Below are 15,741 nucleotides of genomic sequence, written 5' to 3'. Positions count from 1 at the left end.
TCGATCACCACAGGACGACACACGAGGGGTACTGGGAGGCTATTCTGACCCTCACTCACCACAGAGAGACATGCGGGGGTACTGGGAGGCTATTCTGACCCTGTATCACTAAAGGGAGACACGCGAGGGGTACTGGGATGCTATTCTGACCCTCGAAAATTATTACTGAACTATTAGTTCGCGCTGAATTGTAGATTCTTCGCTTGCCTGCTGTTAAACACAGCACTTAATAGCTTTTTGAAGGTGGTCTGTAAATAATCGAATCTTAAACAGACACTCAAGTGACATATTATGAGCAACGATCCACGCCTTTGGGGTACGATGACTCACAGTGTAGTTACCTGGTCTGACCACCCGATCCGTGTATTCGGCTCTCACAACCAGCACTGGTTGCTGGAGGACCCACAGTAAGCAGGCACCCACAGTAAGCAGGTACCCACAGTAAGCAGGTACCCACAGTAAGCAGGTACCCACAGTAAGCAGGCACCCACAGTAAGCAGGCACCCACAGTAAGCAGACACCCACAGTAAGCAGGTACCCACAGTAAGCAGGTACCCACAGTAAGCAGGTACCCACAGTAAGCAGGTACCCACAGTAAGCAGGCACCCACAGTAAGCAGGTACCCACAATAAGCAGGCACCCACAGTAAGCAGGCACCCACAGTAAGCAGGCACCCACAGTAAGCAGGAACTCACAGTAAGCAGGCACCCACAGTAAGCAGGAACCCACAGTGAGCAGGCACCCACACGTGTGCATGGCCAGATACTAAACGCTAATACTCACCGGGGAGTCGAAGGTGTCAGTGATGCCAAAGGTATCAGTGATGTCCAAGTTGTGTTGTCAGTGATGTCCAAGTTGTGTTGTCAGTGATGTCCAAGGTGTCAGTGATGTCCAATTTGTCAGTGATGTCCTATGTGTCAGTGATGTCCAAGGTGTCAGTGATGTCCTAGGTGTCAGTGATGTCCAAGTTGTGTTGTCAGTGATGTCCTATGTGTCAGTGATGTCCAAGGTGTCAGTGATGTCCAAGGTGTCAGTGATGTCCAAGGTGTCAGTTATGTCCAAGTTGTGTTGTCAGTGATGTCCAAGTTGTGTTGTCAGTGATGTCCAAGTTGTGTTGTCAGTGATGTCCAAGTTGTCCAATGTGTCCCAGGTGTTACACTGGAGATACCCCTCGGTAAGACCTCATCTCTCCATGGTCCAGCACAACATCCCGTTAAGTGAACTGTATTCATCCGCCCAGCTGCTGGCTGGAAAGACTTCTTCAAGTCACCAGAACGTTGAGTCTTAAACGCGCCAGGCAAGGATACGCATAACTGACGACAAGGACAGTGCCGCTGTCACTTATGTGATTCCTCCCTTGGCGGCCGTCACTGACGAGTCTTTGTGACCGTCGTCATAGCAGCTAATGTTTTTTTACAACTGTACTTAGTTCGAAAGGAAATTATCGAATTTTTAGATCAATACTTATGTCTATATAAACGCCAACTGTTGCGTAAAACCTGTTTTGATAACTTGATAACAAATATTGATTGCTGGAAATAAGGTGTTTTCAAGCGGTTGGGCAAGGTGCGGTGACAGACGCAGGCGACTGGACTGGACACCAGCATGTGATACCTGCCGTCACGTTCTCTGTCAGGCCGGGCTTGTAATGAGTTTTACACTCTTGGGTATGGAGCACAGAAAGAAACTGACATATTTCCCAACAGACTACGCTCTGCCAGGAATCGATAGATGTCTTTGTTTACGGTTGTAAATAGATTGTATACCGGTTGTAACTGAGAGGTGCACCCGTCCGACCTGTTTATCGATTCGTCGATATAGTGAGTGAGTGAGTGAGTGGTTGGGGGTCTCGGAAACGTCGTAAATAACTCGATAGTAGACTCTGTCGAGGTGTGTGTGTGTGTGTTGGGGGGGTGGGGGGGGGGGGGGGGGGGGGGGGCATGTTTTATTTACCTATCCTCTATACAAGGAAATAGTGAACACTTTTACTCTGAAGTTACCATGACTAAACGCAATATCCTTTTTACCTTGGATCCGACCTGTGGCGTTGCCATGACAATGTTTAACAAGCATCGTGTTGGACTGTATATCGATAGTGTCAACATATGTTAGCAAACAGAGTTTAATACCTGCAACTGGTTCCACCCCTCCACGAACACGCAGGACGTTGTAAACAGAGCCGATTGTCGTCTCGGGTACTTCGATCTGTCAGTAGCAGACAGGGTTCCTTGTTATTCTTCAATAAAGCAGTTTGTCGTTCGACCCTTGTTTGTGAGTTAAGTTAAGAGTTAAGATTTAACGTCAGTATTTCGGCCATATCGTGACGAGTCCCTTGATGAGGTTAGAACAAGGGATAGTAATGAATTCCATATAAGGAAGTGCTTACTACGACATGGAAGGAAAAAAGTAATTTCTTTGTCCCCAGACAAGCTGTCCCGCGTTGACCTGGCCTGGAGGGGAAGTGAAGCTGGCAGGGAAAGCAACCTCAGGAAAATACCTCCGACATTCCCAAAGCACCAGTTTATCTGAGATGTAAAACAGATGTTACACATTCGGTCTTAACACAGTTTTTATAGTGATCCTTATGAATAATGATAAGAAGAATACAGTCTTCATCTGAAACGTTGCAAGGTAGAAGAGGGAGGATCAGTTAAGCTTGGGTAGGCGTTATTTGCCATCTCGTGGAAGGTCAGGCCTACATGTACTTAGGGCTGTAGGTAGGGACAAACTCTAGAATGCCAATATCAAGGAAACACTTCGGGCAGAGTACAAATGTAGACTCAAGATAATCTGGAGTTCAGAGCTGAACGCACACAATGAAGTCAAAGCCATAAATACTTATGCTGTACCCGACCTTTCGTATTCTTTTGGGGGTGATGTTGATTGGACGAAACAGGAAATTTATCGAATTGACAAACCCACACGAAGACAACAGATCCCCCCGCCCTCGCTCTTCCCTCAATCGCTTATCTTTACAAATTATGTTGGGAGGGCGTAATTTGATTAACGCGGATGCTCTTCATGATAGAATTGTATTTATTTGTCTGATGATCCTCTTGGGAAGCATGTCAAGAATCATGAGGAGAACAAGGCTTTCTACAGTTTCCTTAAACGAGCTAAGGATGAACGACCACTTTATACGCAGTGTTGACAAGAACAGCAACCCTGCAGAGTCATTGACTGGGATGACCTATCCAGACCAACAAACCTGATGTTGTCCTTTTTTATAAATCCAATGAAATCATTTATAACATTGAAATTTCTGTCCCTTTTGGCACTGATGTGATTGACAAGATTCAGAGAAAACATGGCAAATATGCTTTAGGTTTCGTGCCTCCCAATCTGTTGACTGACATTGGGAGAGTACCCGGTCTTGATACCAGAATTACAGCACTTCTGACTGTATAGTGTTCGGAAGTCCTCACATTCTCCAAAAGGTTCTACACTTGAAAGACACACCTGTGTCCCCTCTGTTCTGATCGACTAACCCCCCATGTGCCAGTATCCAAGTGAATGTGGTCATTCGAGTTTCAAACTGACCGACATTGGTAGAACTGGATCTATGTCCAATACAACCTGTGCAGAGGTCGCCGGCCTGACGTGAAATCCTAGTTCCATTCATGTGTCCATACCCTTCTCTGTTCTACTCAGCCAATCTCTCTGTTAACAGCCAATGAATTTAAATGAGGTTATTCCAAGATATGACGCATGCGCACATCCGTTTGCCGTTCCATTCAACTATTCAATGTCTCATCGTGGTGACAATGACAGCAGACACTCGAGTTGTGAAACCTTTGCAGACAGACAGGGTGGACCGCTGACAGGCCAAGAACAGGCAGACCCAGGGTGACCACGCCCCATGATGACCGGTACTTGCGTACCTTGCACCTCCTGTGACTGGATAAAGTCGATATATTTAATTGAATATCATAGATACAAATATGAAATTTTGGAGCTCGATAGTCACATGTTTCGTTGTACAAAGGCATTGAAAATTGTTCATTGTCATGTCACATATAAGGCCACAAGGTTGCACTAAAATCAGTATCTCGTGTGACCACCGGGGCAGCAATCACGGCTCTGCATCTCCTCGGCACTGACTGGATAAATGTACGAATTCTGTCCTGCGGAATTCGGCGCCATTTTGCTTGTAACGCGTTGGCCAGTTGTGGAGTGTCTGCGGCGGTTCTGATGTTGACGTTGATGTAGCTAACGTACGTGCACGTGTAAAAACTGTATTTTGCTTTCAACCAAAGAACATCTTCAACACCTTACAATTGTAAAGTGTTTTGAAATGTCTCGCCTCATGAACACGTTCCTTATTTCAATATTGTATTCAGTTCCACACATGGCTGTACACAACATTTATATATTTTACATGTATACGACGGCTACAAGGGCAAGCATAACGGTAAACACAAACGTGTGTTTGTTTAACATTTTTGTGTGTTGAAACACGTATTATTTTAAAGGGAAATATAAACATTTAGTCTGGTCGGGTAACTAACTCTGACTTTTGTTTCCTGAATAAAATACTATTTACTTCAGATATACCTCTCTTTGTTGTGTCATGTGACACCAGATGTTGTTATCAACCAATATTCCTGTATAGAAATATGAAACATCAATGCTTGAGAATGCTAGTGAATAACCAATTTCGATTTGCCAACACATTCCTGACAACAATGACAATAGCGGTAAGAATATATTCATGGATCAGTGATGACCCAGTTGTTTGCAAAAAGAAGCCTCAGATGAATAGATGAAGTTATGCCGAAACAGTAGGCATGTGTTTGTGATGGATGCCACGTGTCTGGCAGAATACGCTCACCTTTTCGCGAACACCCGTTGGATGGCCTGAACGGATTTTATCCCACATCAGTCTGATACACCGTGATATAACTGAAATACTGTTCAAACTGGTGATTAATGCGATCACCGTAGTGTGTTACTGCAACTGTCCAAGTTTTGTGTAGTGATGTTATATAATATGTAAAATAAAGCATATTCAATTATCCAATTGATTAGAATATACTTGCGTCAGTGTATTTTATGAACGCCCAAAACCGTATTTGTTAAACACATATACATGTAATAACAGATCATATACTCGCATGGTGACCTGACTTACTATTAGCTTTAATAGGCCATTCCGGAATAAAATAGTTCCCCCAAAAGCGAGGAACATCTGTTTTAGTTTGTTTACAAGAAATGTATTCCAAAAAATATCCTCATTAGATGAGAAGGTCTGTTAAGAACTACCTCAGTAAGTCAATCACAATGACAGAGCGTCGTAATACATTATATTTACATCAAGTATAAGACGTCAAAATGGCCAACACGATAAATATGACGGGAGATATTTCCGAAGTTGTTAATTAGCCTGTGGCGATTTCAAGCCTTTGTGATCACTGATCAATTGGCCGATCATTGAAAGGTGATTGTAAAGATGTGTGAAATAGATACTAAGGTAATTTCATAGATTGCTTTAGATTGTCACTACGATAGTTTGGATTTTGGGGTTTTATTTCTCTAGGATGGGTTGTAGCGAGGGTATCCTTGAACGGGCATGCAACCAAACTCTATGACTTATCTCAGAGTATGTTAAAACGCTACGTTCAAAATTAAAGGGTCTAAATGGTAAGAAACAACGCTTCTGTATGAATTCGTACTAGGGAATTCCCAGGCTTTTCCCCAGGAATGTGGAAGTAGTCAGTGCTTACGTAATTTCAAGAATACATTCATGTGACCCACCTCTCGTCCTATGGAAAAGCTGTATAAAGTGTAAATTTCACATTACAAAATTAGTTACTGTTATAACCAAATGAAACACAACCAATTATCCGATAGAAGTAACTGTGCATAGCGGAGGGATATGTTATCTCAATAAACTTGGTACATGGTTTGGTTTGACTTCTTGGCACTTGTCTGAATTCCATTAACATGTTACATATCCTAAAACTGACTAATCAGCAAATCTCGCTGCGCGCGACAGATACTAGAGCAAGGCATTCCAGAAATACGAAACCTAATGCTTCCGAAAGGAAGCCTTCTGCATCACGTGCGTCGGGGGACCAGCGCCATGTGATTGGCCGAAAACAGTTGTACAAGGCGGAGCAAAAAGCATCGTTTTTCCGTCCATTTTACGCTTGAAAAACTCGACGATTTTCCGGACACTTTCTAGACACTAACCAATTAATCAATTTTAATGAATTTTTAGTCGTTTTTCCGTCCAATGACCATATACGGAAAAAACGACGTTTTCGTGTTTGCGGCGTTGGCTCATCGTGGTGACAATGATAGCAGACACGTTCGTACTGTTTTAGTTCAAGTCCCCTCCATTCAGTGAACTAATAGATTTCCAGTACAGATTTATAAATAGAGCTCTATACACCAAAAAGGAATTATGGAAAATGAAGTTAATAGATGATGATATATGCTCATTTTGTGTCTCTAAATCTGAAAACTTATACCATGTGTATGTAGAATGTGTTTTTGTAAAGGAATTTTGGTTAGAAATTGAAATGTACCTGAACTCAAAACTTGCATATGATATCAATATTACCATTCTGGATAAGTTATTTTGCTACAAGAAAAACAACTACCCATTCAACCACATAATTCTTTTTGCAAAAAAATACATTCACCAGTCAAGCACTAAAAAGCTCCATTATGCTTTCCTTTTTTCATAAAATATTGAAAGATGTATGTAAAATAGAAAAATTCATCCCAGTGAAAATAATAGTATTAATAGATTCGACAGAAAATGGAAGGAATTACCAACCTACTTATTATAATTTCTCATTTAATCAATAGATGTACTTACCCATATTTGATAAGATTCTATGATTTGCTACATGTATATACCTCATGTACTGATGTTACATATAAGACTACTGAATTGAAATAAAAATATTTTTAAAAAAACACTACGCTGCTGTCATTCATGTCGATGATAAAGATTTTATAACTGTGCTGCACAGTGTGACCTGTGTTGACAGGCCGCGACACTTGGAGATTGGGACACAGCCGAGCACAACAGAAGCGACTGGGTGAAGGAGTGAGACAGTTTCCCCTATGGAAGTGGGACAGAGTAAGCTGTGATGTGGTGCGAAAGCATCTCTCGCCAAATATCGCCAGTCTGTTAACTTAAGAGATATTCTGATGAACACGTATCGTGGAAGTCTCGTAGAGGCTAGTCCTTATGATACGCGTTGGGATCTTGGACTATCTCTTTACATGCCCGAGCGTTGTATTTCCATCCAATAGAGAGGGGAGAATTTACGAGGCGAAATATTAAAGGAAGTCAGGGACATGCGTGTGCGTGACGGAGAAGGAGAACAAGACCACACCTGTTGTGATTTGTCTGAACAAAATAAAGTCAATCAGTTCTCTAACTTGGCATGTCTAAGGTCAATGATGATCACGTGATTGTAAAGTGGATTCAACTAGTTCGAGACAACCCCTCTTTAACGCACGTGTTGGCACGTGTCGGCATTCACGTATGTGAATGTCAATATCAATGTATAGACAGCTTAGTGGATTGCAAGTCAAGTACACGTGTTGTAAAATGTTGAAATCAGAATGAGTGTGTATGTGTAAAATGTTGCAATCAGAATGAGTGTGTATGTGTAAAATGTTGAAATCAGAATGAGTGTGTATGTGTAAAATGTTGAAATCAGAATGAGTGTGTATGTGTAAAATGTTGCAATCAGAATGAGTGTGTATGTGTAAAATGTTGAAATCAGAATGAGTGTGTATGTGTAAAATGTTGCAATCAGAATGAGTGTGTATGTGTAAAATGTTGAAATCAGAATGAGTGTGTATGTGTAAAATGTTGAAATCAGAATGAGTGTGTATGTGTAAAATGTTGAAATCAGAATGAGTGTGTATGTGTAAAATGTTGAAATCAGAATGAGTGTGTATGTGCAAAATGCGCTCATAAAAACTTTTCATTGATTTGTGCTTATTATTTATTTATTTTATCAATAGATGTGATTAGATTTTATTTAAACATATTATTTATCTGGACATTCATTTGCTTTTTCTTATGCATGACAGACAAATACCAGTGAGAGTTTGCTATTTTAACCCTGTGATAGCGTTACAGGAAAACACAAAACAGTTTCATATCCATAAAGTTGTTCATAATTTACAGATAAGAAGACCAAAACTTCAAGTCGATTTTTTGTCATCCCTCGAGATAAGAAACAGGAAACGGTGACAAGATTATATTGTGCTCAGTCAAATTGTCGGCTAAGCGAACAGATTTGACCCCCTTGTGGGGACGATGTGCCAACCTTGAGTCAGCTCTCCTGACGTATGCGCGTATGATTTCAAGTTCTTCGTCAGAGAATCCCTCTGAGAAATAAGTTTTGATTTTACACATGTCTTGCATCTACAAATATACCCAAGACACAGTTAAATGGGTTCAATCATACTGTATAATTCCGCACATCCCGATGTGCTTTAAATTGCATCTGAAATACATATAATATATGGGGAAATATATGTGAACCATTACGCAACGAGTTGGCAATTGTTTTAGGTATGCCCGTTTGCGCTAAGACGGAACCAAAAATTGGCCATGAGAGGGGTACGAGTCGCTATTCGGCTATTCCCGGAATAACACGAGATGGCCACGAATGGGTCATGTTGGTTAAATATAATGTCGATCCCATTCACTCTGAACTTTAATTGTTTATATTTAAATATCAGCAAGATTATTTGATGATAAAATAATCATTTTGTTCATGCTTAACCTCAATTGATATTTTATTAGTTTCAGAAAATAATTAATGATATGAATATGTTTGGTTTGACAATTTCCATGTTGCACAGAATTTCACGCTAAAAACATCATGATGAACCAGTGCAGACAATTTCACGAGACAAAAATAGAGAGAAATACCTTTGTTTCAAAACATTTTTTTCTCTTTCGTACTCTATCTGAAAATGTTTCAGTGAAAATATTCCGTTTCGTCAAAGATAACAACAAACAAGAAAACAAAACTGAAAAACCTTTTATCGTACTATCGTCATATCCTCTTTCGTAGACACGTTTTTGTTAACAAGTACGAAAAACACCAAGCATACATTGTAGCATAGCTCAGATACCATCTCCCAAGTCTGTGAACAATGACTTTTTTCTAGGGGCGGTGGGGTAGCCTTGAGGTTAAAACGTTCGCCCGTCACGCCAAAGACCCAGGTTCGATTCCGGACAATGTGTACAATGTGTGGAGCCCATTTCTGGTGTCCCCCCCGCCGTGATATTGCTGGAATATTGCTAAAAGTGGCGTAAAACAACACTCACTTATTCACCTTTTTTCTATTTTAACAAGTCTGTTTAGACATCTACATCGAATCAGGTGACACTTTTTGATTGTCACTCTTTAAACGCAAACTACCGGGCAAAAGAAAGTTTTCACTTTAAAAATAGTTCATGTATAAAAAGCAAAAAAGCTGGTACAGGTTTGAACCCCCGCGGAAAACATTCGCCCAAATGCAACATGACCACAACCACAACGCAGATTTTCGAACGCAGCTTTCCAAATTATGCATTGTTGAAAACGTGCAAAACGTGATTTTGAGACATTGGTCTAAATGCACGTGCGTGATTGTGGCATAAATACCGACGTTGGACAGAGCAGGCATTCAGTAAGCAAAAAACCACCAAGAATGTGCCCAGACTTACACAAGCGCAACGAGCCAGAGCGATCGGTATGGCCAATATGGGGGCTACTCAACGTCAGATAGCCAGAACCTTCAACTGCTCCCAGACCAACATCAGCAAGTTGATAATCCGCTACCAACAGACAGGACAGACTCAAGACCGGCCAAGATCTGGAAGACCGAGAGTGACAAAAGCGGCCGACACTATGTATTCTCCATTGTATTGTGCACTGGACACAGGTATTTGTCCTTATAGACTGACTAACTTTTTAACAAACTGTAGCTATCCATCAACCCCTAGTAACTGCTTCTCATAATTATTATAATTATGCAAATGCAGCAGGCTAAAGTGAGTGAGTGAATATGGTTTTACGCCGATTTTAGCAATATGCTCCAGCAATATCACGACGGGGGACACCAGAAATGGGCTTCACACATTGTACCCATGTCGGGAATCGAACCCGGGCCTTGGGCGTGACAAAGAACGCTTTAATATATACACTCTTTTTTACGATAAGACTAATCACATCTAACGGATTATCAGTTTTTTATAAGTGAATTGTTCCTTCAGAGATTGTATTTAGCCAGTCAGTACCCATCTCCCCCCCCACCCCCCCGGAAGTCCTCACATTCTCCAAAAGGTTCTACACTTGAAAGACACACCTGTGTCCCCTCTGTTCTGATCGACCAACCCCCCATGTGCCAGTATCCAAGTGAATGTGGTCATTCGAGTTTCAAACTGACCGACATTGGTAGAACTGGATCTATGTCCAATACAACCTGTGCAGAGGTCGCCGGCCTGACGTGAAATCCTAGTTCCATTCATGTGTCCATACCCTTCTCTGTTCTACTCAGCCAATCTCTCTGTTAACAGCCAATGAATTTAAATGAGGTTATTCCAAGATATGACGCATGCGCACATCCGTTTACCGTTCCATTCAACCATTCAATGTCTCATCGTGGTGACAATGACAGCAGATACTCGAGTTGTGAAACCTTTGCAGACAGACAGGGTGGACCGCTGACAGGCCAAGAACAGGCAGACCCAGGGTGACCACGCCCCATGATGACCGGTACTTGCGTACCTTGCACCTCCTGTGACTGGATAAAGTCGATAATATTTAATGGAATATCATAGATACAAATATGAAATTTTGGACCTCGATAGTCACATACCGTCGTTGTACAAAGGCATTGAAAATTGTTCATTGTCATGTCACATATAAGGCCACAAGGTTGCACTAAAATCAGTATCTCGTGTGACCGCCGGGGCAGCAATCACGGCTCTGCATCTCCTCGGCACTGACTGGATAAATGTACGAATTCTGTCCTGCGGAATTCGGCGCCATTTTGCTTGTAACGCGTTGGCCAGTTGTGGATGTTGACGTTGATGTAGCTAACGTACGTGCACGTGTAAAAACTGTATTTTGCTGTCAACCAAAGAACATCTTCAACACCTTACAATTGTAAAGTGTTTTGAAATGTCTCGCCTCATGAACACGTTCCGTATTTCAATATTGTATTCAGTTCCACACATGGCTGTACACAACATTTATATATTTTACATGTATACGACGGCTACAAGGGCAAGCATAACGGTAAACACAAACGTGTGTTTGTTTAACATTTTTGTGTGTTGAAACACGTATTATTTTAAAGGGAAATATGAACATTTAGTCTGGTCGGTAACTAACTCTGACTATTGTTTCCTGAATAAAATATTAATTACTTCAGATATACCTCTCTTTGTTGTGTCATGTGACACCAGATGTTGTTATCAACCAATATTCCTGTATAGAAATATGAAACATCAATGCTTGAGAATGCTAGTGAATAACCAATTTCGATTTGCCAACGAAACACAATCCTGACAACAATGACAATAGCGGTAAGAATATATTCATGGATCAGTGAGGACACAGTTGTTTGCAAAAAGAAGCTGTTGCCTCAGATGAATAGATGAAGTTATGCCGAAACAGTAGGCATGTGTCTGTGATGGATGCCACGTGTCTGGCAGAATACGCTCACCTTTTCGCGAACACCCGTTGGATGGCCTGAACGGATTTTATCCCACATCAGTCTGATACACCGTGATATAACTGAAATACTTTTCAAACTGGTGATTAATGCGATCACCGTAGTGTGTTACTGCAACTGTCCAAGTTTTGTGTAGTGATGTTATGTAATATGTAAAATAAAGCATATTCAATTATCCAATTGATTAGAATATACTTGCGTCAGTGTATTTTATTAACGCCCAAAACCGTATTTGTTAAACACATATAATAACAGATCATATACACGCATGGTGCCCTGACCTACTATTAGCTTTAATAGGCCATTCCGGAATAAAATAGTTCCCCCAAAAGCGAGGAACATCTGTTTTAGTTTGTTTACAAGAAATATATTCCAAAAAATGTCCTCATTAGATGAGAAGGTCTGTTAAGAACTACCTCAGTAGGTCAATCACAATGACAGAGCGTCGTAATACATTATATTTACATCAAGTATAAGACGTCAAAATGGCCGACACGATAAACATGACGGGAGATATTTCCGAAGTTGTTAATTAGCCTGTGGCGATTTCAAGCCTTTGTGATCACTGATCAATTGGCCGATCATTGAAAGGTGATTGTAAAGATGTGTGAAATAGATACTAAGGTAATTTCATAGATTGCTTTAGATTTTTAGTTTGGATTTTGGGGTTTTATTTCTCTAGGATGGGTTGTAGCGAGGGTATCCTTGAACGGGCATGCAACCAAACTCTATGACTTATCTCAGAGTGTGCTAAAACGCTACGTTCAAAATTAAAGGGTCTAAATGGTAAGAAACAACGCTTCTGTATGAATTCGTACTAGGGAATTCCCAGGGTTTTCCCCAGGAATGTGGAAGTAGTCAGTGCTTACGTAATTTCAGGAATACATTCATGTGACCCACCTCTCGTCCTATGGAAAAGCTGTATATAGTGTAAACTTCACATTACAAAATTAGTTGCTGTTATAACCAAATGAAACACAACCAATTATCCGATAGAAGTAACTGTGCATAGCGGAGGGATATGTTATCTCAATAAACTTGGTACATGGTTTGGTTTGACTTCTTGGCACTTCTCTGAATTCCATTAACATGTTACATATCCTAAAACTGACTAATCAGCAAATCTCGCTGCGCGCGACAGATACTAGAAAATACGAAATACGAAACCTAATGCTTCCGAAAGGAAGCCTTCTGCATCACGTGCGTCGGGAGACCAGCGCCATGTGATTGGCCGTTAACAGTTGTACAAGGCGGAGCAAAAAGCATCGTTTTTCCGTCCATTTTATGCTTGAAAAACTCGACGATTTTCCGGACACTTTCTAGACACTAACCAATTAATCAATTTTAGTGAATTTTTAGTCGTTTTTCCGTCCAATGACCATATAAAGAAAAAACGACGTTTTCGTGTTTGCGGTGTTGGCTCATCGTGGTGACAATGATAGCAGACACGTTCGTACTGTTTTAGTTCAAGTTCTCTCCATTCAGTGAACTAATAGATTTCCAGTACAGATTTATAAATAAAGCTCTATACACCAAAAAGGAATTATGGAAAATGAAGTTAATAGATGATGATATATGCTCATTTTGTGTCTCTAAATCTGAAAACATATACCACATGTATGTAGAATGTGTATTTGTAAAAGAATTTTGGTTAGAAATTGAAATGTACCTACACTCAAAACTTGCATATGATATCAATATTACCATTCTGGATAAGTTATTTTGCTACAAGAAAAACAACTACCCATTCAACCACATAATTCTTCTTGCAAAAAAATACATTCACCAGTCAAGCACTAAAAAACTCCATTATGCTTTCCTTTTTTCATAAAATATTGAAAGATGTATGTAAAATAGAAAAATTCATCCCAATGAAAATAGTAGTATTAATAGATTCGACAGAAAATGGAAGGAATTACCAACCTACTTAATAATTTCTCATTTAATCAATAGATGTACTTACCCATATTTGATAAGATTCTATGAATTGCTACATGTATATACCTCATGTACTGATGTTACATATAAGACTACTGAATTGAAATAAAAATGTTTTTAAAAAAAACACTACGCTGCTGTCATTCATGCCAATGATAAAGATTTTATAACTGTGCTGCACAGTGTGACCTGTGTTGACAGGCCGCGACACTTGGAGATTGGGACACAGCCGAGCAGAACAGAAGCGACTGGGTGAAGGAGTGAGACAGTTTCCCCTATGGAAGTGGGACAGAGTAAGCTGTGATGTGGTGCGAAAAGCATCTCTCGCCAAATATCGTCAGTCTGTTAACTTAAGAGATATTCTGATGAACACGTATCGTGGAAGTCTCGTAGAGGCTAGTCCTTATGATACGCGTTGGGATGTTGGACTATCCCTTTACATGCCCGAGCGTTGTATTTCCATCCAATAGAGAGGGGAGAATTTACGAGGCGAAATATTAAAGGAAGTCAGGGACATGCTCCTGGTTATTCCATCTAAAAGGGAGACACATAATTAAAGAGTCATTTTCTACATGGAAATATCGAGCAGCCACTCACCTCAACGAAGCAGTTGTTGTTTGTCGTCACAGTGACTCAAGACCGGCATGAGTGTGTGGAAGATGCTTAGACCAAGTCCCATGACGATATGGAAGCAGCCACGCGGGTCATCGTCAAGAAAATACGTCCAGAGAAAGTCCTTGTTGTGTGCGTGACGGAGAAGGAGAACAAGTCCACACCTGTTGTGATTTGTCTGAACAAATGTCAATCAGTTCTCTAACTTGGCATGTCTAAGGTCAATGATGATCACGTGATTGTAAAGTGGATTCAACTAGTTCGAGACAACCCCTCTTTAACGCACGTGTTGGCACGTGTCGGCATTCACGTATGTGAATGTCAATATCAATGTATAGACAGCTCAGTGGATTGCAAGTTAAGTACACATGTTGTAAAATGTTGCAATCAGAATGAGTGTGTATGTGTAAAATGTTGCAATCAGAATGAGTGTGTATGTGTAAAATGTTGCAATCAGAATGAGTGTGTATGTGTAAAATGTTGCAATCAGAATGAGTGTGTATGTGTAAAATGTTGAAATCAGAATGAGTGTGTATGTGTAAAATGTTGCAATCAGAATGAGTGTGTATGTGTAAAATGTTGAAATCAGAATGAGTGTGTATGTGTAAAATGTTGCAATCAGAATGAGTGCGTATGTGTAAAATGTTGCAATCAGAATGAGTGTGTATGTGTAAAATGTTGCAATCAGAATGAGTGTGTATGTGTAAAATGTTGCAATCAGAATGAGTGTGTATGTGTAAAATGTTGCAATCAGAATGAGTGTGTATGTGTAAAATGTTGCAATCAGAATGAGTGTGTATGTGTAAAATGTTGCAATCAGAATGAGTGTGTATGTGTAAAATGTTGAAATCAGAATGAGTGTGTATGTGTAAAATGTTGCAATCAGAATGAGTGCGTATGTGTAAAATGTTGGAATCAGAATGAGTGTGTATGTGTAAAATGTTGCAATCAGAATGAGTGTGTATGTGTAAAATGTTGCAATCAGAATGAGTGTGTATGTGTAAAATGTTGCAATCAGAATGAGTGTGTATGTGTAAAATGTTGCAATCAGAATGAGTGTGTATGTGTAAAATGTTGCAATCAGAATGAGTGTGTATGTGTAAAATGTTGCAATCAGAATGAGTGTGTATGTGTAAAATGTTGCAATCAGAATGAGTGTGTATGTGTAAAATGTTGAAATCAGAATGAGTGTGTATGTGCAAAATGCGCTCATAAAAACTTTTCATTGATTTGTGTTTATTATTTATTTATTTTATCAATAGATGTGATTAGTTTTTATTTAAACATATTATTTATGTGGACATTCATTTGCTTTTTCTGATGCATGACAGACAAATACCAGTGAGAGTTTGCTATTTTAACCCTGTGATAGCGTTACAGGAAAACACAAAACAGTTTCATATCCATAAAGTTGTTCATAATTAACAGATAAGAAGACCAAAACTTCAAGTCGATTTTTTGTCATCCCTCGAGATAAGAAAC

The 15,741-nt window shown here is 40.1% G+C and overlaps 1 protein-coding gene across 1 annotated transcript in view; it reads right to left on the bottom strand.

The window, feature by feature from the left end:
• LOC139460795 (galactoside alpha-(1,2)-fucosyltransferase 2-like) overlaps nt 1-1,346 on the bottom strand; it is a 31,518-nt gene extending 30,172 nt beyond the window's left edge. The window contains exon 1 of the mRNA XM_071242272.1: nt 784-1,346. The gene's annotated coding sequence lies outside the window, so the exon portion shown is untranslated. The remainder of the gene's footprint in view (nt 1-783) is intronic.
• Between the last annotated feature and the right edge of the window lie 14,395 nt (nt 1,347-15,741).

This window comes from Haliotis cracherodii, unplaced genomic scaffold, assembly GCF_022045235.1.
Source record: "Haliotis cracherodii isolate W230 unplaced genomic scaffold, xgHalCrac1.p SCAF_14, whole genome shotgun sequence".
NCBI classification, from domain to species: domain Eukaryota; kingdom Metazoa; phylum Mollusca; class Gastropoda; order Lepetellida; family Haliotidae; genus Haliotis; species Haliotis cracherodii.
This window is presented reverse-complemented; position numbering and strand designations above follow the sequence as displayed.